Genomic DNA, 6263 nt, shown 5'->3' with positions numbered 1-6263 from the left:
AACTCGATGGCTAGTAGACTGTCGCCAATCTCCATGCACTAGAAAATCTGAAACTGTAAGACCCCTAATGGGCAGACTCGGCATAGCCAGATCTATTCTACATCACACAAACTGTAAGACCTCAACAGGCATGACAAAGTGTAAGAACTCAACAGGCATGACAAATTGTAAGACCTCAACAGACATGAAAAATCCCGAAGTTTAGGCTATATGTCGCATTTGTAAGAATCCCTAAAGGGCATACCCTCTGTGTAGATGCCTAAACTATCGCTCTTGATCAAAAATGGCTACGGCCAAACACACATTACTACGGTCGAAACGGCTAATACAGCCAAAATAATGCAACTCGGGGACGCCCAACTATTGCTAAACAAAATCACAGGCCACTACTGTCACGCCCCAACCTCGGGAGGTGCGACCGGTGCTCAATCGAGTGTACCCAACTAAGCAAGCCTCATCAAACACTTTCTACCCAACTTGATACGAATAAGGAAACCAGGCTTTCATTTATTTAGATAATAGGAAAGATAGTACGTTCAACATTGTTAGTTCATTTTATATCACAACCTTAAACCGTAGTTAAGTATCCATGATTCCATACAATTACACTTTAGAGAAGCGAGAGTTAGAATTACAACATAGTTCATAGACCCATCCTACAACCGTACATAACCCACACACATGTTTACGGAGTCTCTAAGGATACAAAAGACAAGTATGACAATGTCGGCAACAAGGCTCTGGCTATACCTCAAAAGTGGAAGTCCACAACAAAAGATGTTCAATATAACCATTTGATGGAGAAAGGGCCTCACCAAGACTTTGAGAAAAAGGTACTCTGCTACGCGCGATCGGCACTATCCACAATGGAGCCACCTACATTCATTTAAAAATGTAGTACCCCCGGCAAAAGGGACGTTAGTACCATGGAATAGTACTAGTATGTATAACTAAACACCATCTAGTTAGAAAGAACTTTCATACAAAAATAAGGAAATCACGAATATAACTCAAAAGCTTTAAATGATCACAACATCATCAATGTAAAAGAATCATACAATTTTCACATCATGTTTCCATAGCCATTAGTTTGGGGCATTTCATACTGTTCATCATTTTTCATGATACTACCGCTATCTTGAGCGGAGTCCGATCACAACCCGATCGGCAAGGTTGCCTCAATTGAGACATATACTTCAATCACCATTTAATTTCTCTTTTTCTGGAATTCAATATCAGCACATTACCACCATGTATGCAGCATGGTGTCCGATCACGGGCCGATCGGCTAGGCCGCCTTACCTAGGCGTTGTTCAATTCTCACTAATCATCTCATTTGAAACCTTATTTCACATATATCATATCGTCTCATTGGCACTTAGGGCCATAATTATCACATCATTTCCATTTTCAATGTTAGATTTGTAATTTAAGATAATATGTGCATGCAAGAGCAAATGGAATTGAAGGCATAGATGAGACTTCTCAAAGATGGCACAATATATGCAGCTTCAATCTCAATTTAAGGCCTAAGCATTTCAATACATGATTCATATTCCTTGCACCTTTTCAAGTTATCAAGAATAACACATTGATCATATTGAGACACATCTTTCACGCATATAAGGTGGCAATCCCAAATTCATGTGAAACAACAATCAATACAACAATTCAACTTTAACCTTACCGTATTCACACAAACACCGACGAAGCTCAATTTCTAAAAGACGGGGTTTTAACTATACATACCTCAACTGAGATTTCCTTAATCCTATAATGTTCCATAATGTTCGCACTTCAATCTATTTAAGCAATGTAGCACAATTGAACCCATAATCAAGAAAGAAATCACAATCTAAGTTCACTTGAGCATTCTATCAAGCATTGAGTGTTCATTAAGGCCTTATGGTCCTTTTATGCAAGATTACACTAGCCCATTCCCCCATGCCCCTCTATTTATAATTTTCCCATATCTTCTAAAAACACATGCATGCAATGAAATAACCATTATCCCCATGAATTACCTCACTAATGACCCCTTATGGCTATGTATAAAATTAAGAGCCGAGGTAATGAAGTCTTACATCCTGGAATGAAGCTTAAGATGCCCCACTTGATTATCTTCAATGTTTTAGCAAGGATTTGTGGAGCAATTTTTGATAAAAGGCACTCCCCCCTGTTAGGCCCTCTCTCTTACTCTAAAAACACCAGGAAATAGGCTCAAAATGGGCTATTGCACAGGATATAATGACAGAGGGTCGGGTTTAAAATTTAGAAATATGGAGCCCTGACTCAGATCTGCGGTTGCATATGCGATCGAAAAGATGACATGCGGCCCGCGAAATGGACCGCAAAATCAGTCCAAAAATCTGGACAAACTGCCTAGGTATGCGACAGAAATGCGGTCCGTATACCTGTTCTGCGGTCGCATAATGCGCCGCGGAACTGCCTTTCACAAATTTCCAAGAGGATTATGCAATGACTATGCAACCCATATATTGATTATGTGATCGCATAATTGGCTGCATAGTTGACCTCAAATTAACCAACACACTGACTAACTCTGCGGCAACTATGCGGTCCGCATACCTATTATGCGACCGCATAATGGACCGTAGAAATGCACTTTTCTGAAAGGCATAATTTCTTAACCTTTTAATGCACTGATCAATCTAAAGGGTCCGAACCTACGAGATTCGGGTTTTTGAGTAGGAAATTCACAGGGCCTTACAACTACTTCGAATATACTTCGGAAAGAACCGGTTAAAATAGGCTTCCCTCAATAGGCAAAAATGAACTCCGACCACGTCGACTCCAAATCACAAAGCATCGATCTACTCGACCTACGAGCTATGAACCTTCCGATGTGCTTAAAACATCGCTGACAATAACTTGAAATCAAGGTTCTTCTAGAACTGACGATGTGTCAGGCAAAACTATTTCAAAAGACCTTAACGAGCGGAAAACAAAGCCTACGAAAATCCCACAGGCAAAGTAGTGTAAGAGCCATTGTCGCCAGGAAAACGAGCCTACAGGCCGCACATTAAAAGTTCTCGATGACCAAATAGCATAAGAACCATTGTCACCAGCTTGAAAATTAACAACTTGAGGATTAAAATGAGCTCGGATCGTAACCCAATTCGGAGACCGGATCCAAAATAGTTAACTATACAAGCCCCCGGGCCACATACTAAAGGGTCAATTACAGCTTGAATCACGACGCGACTCGGAGACTGGACCCGGAATAGTTAAACTGCAATATGCCTAAGGGCACGGCATAAATGCCACTATCACCGGCCAGAAAATCGAGAAAATTTAAGGATCAATTATAGCTCGCGATTCGGAGACTGGACCCAAAATAGTTAAACTGCAATATGCCTAAGGGCATGGTGTAAATGACATTGTCGCCAGCCGAGTGAGCCTTCGGGCCACACGTTCGTGAGGTCACTTCAACCCGAAGGACAAAGGGCCACCATCGTCCGCCCACACAGGCAAAAAAGAACTTGAGGGTTAATTAAAGCCCGAATCACAATGCGACTCGGAGACTGGACCCAAAATAGTTGGAACAGCAAATGCCCAAGGGTAAGAAATAAAAACAATCACTGTTTGCCCATGCAAGGACGGGAGATTGAAAGTCGAAGCAAGATCGAGTCAACAACTGACTCAGAGAGTAAGCCTAAACTGCTATGTAGAACACAGAGCCCCCAACGCCTGCTCACATCGAGGATCGCACATAAAAACCTCTGAGCCTACCTGATCAGTTCTAGACCTACAAGGATCCCGCCAAAATACAGAAATCAGCCCACTTGGCCAAAAGCAATGCGGGAAAAAAGGTAAAACTTCAAGATTTCTCCCGGTTTATATATGCACTAAAGATTCACTCTTTATCTAAAGGCATGCTCTAAAAAACAACAAATACAAAGTGGCAAAGTGCATGCTCTACCTCAAAACATTACAGTTTATCAACCCCAACCTCGCTCTCAGTAGCATCGGCGATAAGCAACCGGGCGTCACGCTCAACCACCTTTGCTCAGGAGAATTCTTATAAGAGGGCGGAACCCCTGGCGTGGGTCCCTTCCGACACCTGTCTCAAAGATCTACAACGAACGCGTCCCTTGAAGGCTAGCTCCGATCCAGCTCGTCAAAGACGTCCTTTAAACAGGTTGCCATTCCCTCATCGCCCTCGGTCTGTCTCAATACCACGTCCGTCGGAGCGCCGGTTATTTTCAACCTGGGCTTTTTGAGGAATCAAACTACAGCTTCACAATCATATCCACTCAGATCAAAGCTCAAAGCCTGAAGAGCATTTGAAATTTCAGCCCACCACATGCACTCCTGGCTCGATCGGCTCCGCCCCAAGGTTGAAGAAGCGAAATATTTACCTCAAGAAGGCTCTGCCTCGTCAAAAGGCTTCTGTAATGCAAGCTCTGATGTGCCCCGAACTGCCAGAACACTGACTCGACCCCTCCTTCTCTTCGCCAAGAAGCCTAAGGGGCTTACCCTCCTTCAGGGCCCCCTAGAGTATAGCCTCTTGGCGGAACAGCTCAAAACCTGAGTCTGTCGGAGTCTTATGGAGGGAGGACCTGATGAGAAAAGGAAGATCCGAGATACAGAAGAATCATGATGAAACTCACTACGAAGTAAAATCGGCAAACCCACTCGACGACTGAACACATTCCTACTTGGCCCAAAAGAACCGCCTTCCCGGAATCAAGCGCTCCAGGAACATCAGGCTTAGTTGATGCATTCTCCTCAGAAGCATGGACCCGCCTCGCCTTGATAAGAGCTACGTCGCATTATGAAACACATATCTCATTATCACCGTTGTCCACCTAGAAGTCTACGACTCCCCCGAAGGGGGCACAACCTCGTCCCTGAGGGACCGTCTGACACTGACAATGCCCATACAAACCCGACAAAGTAAGGAAGGAACAACTATTAAATCTACCATCACCATAAGCAGAGCTAGTAAAGCGCGAGACGCACCACCTAAAGGGCATCTTTCATCTCTTAAAACAAAAAATGCGGGTTTAAAGGGTATGGTGTCAGCAGTTAACACCCCAAAAGAATGGTTTGCCCGAGCCCGGTCTCTGCCTTCCCCAAATAAACAGCCATTAAAGGCACGCTCCATCGCCACCATAGAGACGACAGGCCCCGATGATCCCCGAAGAGGCGGAAGCAGCCTCACATTGCATATGGGAAGAGCGACAACAATTCAAAGCCAACCAAGGGCACCAACCATCAGCACCGTCTTTAGCGTCAAGGTAATGATCAACCTCGGAGGCCTCTGTCGTAGTAAGACAAAGCCCCGAAAGGGCAACAACGACCTCGCCAGCACAAGATTGACACATGGCTTCAAAGGCCTCCGCTGAAGGAAGCCAGCTTGCAAAAATAGTCATTTTTAATAGACACTCATGCGAAACAGGCCCCGACTGCTGGTCAGGATGGTTTAGACACAGGCAGGCCTCCACCCGGAGACCGCCTTTAAGAAATCATCGGCGTCCCTAATCCGCAAGACGTCGGGCAAGACTTCTCTCAAAGGTTACTACGAGGTCCGAAGACATTATTCATGCCTTCATGGTAAGGACCCAGCGGCCCGAAGTTATCGGTCTTATTCAGGATTAGTTCATGAAAGTCCCCACGCGAAGCAATTTTTATCGATCAAAGGCTCCAAGAAGGCTCAAGGCAACACCTAAGTATACGCAACTCCTCAACGAAAGTATATCACATACGCTCTAAAAAACTATCTACATCCAATATAGAAGGGACCCTCAGGTAACCAAAGCCGACTTTCGGCCGGGATATCATTCTCGAAAGCTTTGGGAGTCCACATACTATCTCCATACAACTCGTAGGGCCCGACATCTCGAGCCTATTAGATCAATCTAGGCTCTATCCATGGTATGAAGACGGGCTCGGAAAGGAGCCATGTCATTCAGCAGAGTATCGGGATAAACGCTCGCATCCGGGCCGGGCACCAACAGCCAACAACGGAGGAAGACATTCAAAGGCCCCGAAGGACATGAGAGCATACAAAAGCAAGGCAAGAATCAAAAGCAAAAGTCCAGAAAAAGTATATGTGTATTCATAAAAATCCATGAACAACAACCCTCGAGGGGTCCTTACATATGATTACAAGAGCCCGCAAGGGGATCGTCACATAGAAAGTAAAAGAAATCCAAAAGATATGCATATAGCAAAAGCCTAAGAGTCTAGCCTATTTTTTGATGTGCGGCATCTCTTCCATCATACCCATAGGCATA

The sequence above is a fragment of the Nicotiana tabacum genome, chromosome 1 (assembly GCF_000715075.1).
Source record: "Nicotiana tabacum cultivar K326 chromosome 1, ASM71507v2, whole genome shotgun sequence".
NCBI classification, from domain to species: Eukaryota; Viridiplantae; Streptophyta; class Magnoliopsida; order Solanales; family Solanaceae; genus Nicotiana; species Nicotiana tabacum.
The sequence above is the reverse complement of the archived record's forward strand: the minus strand, read 5'-3'. Positions refer to the sequence as shown.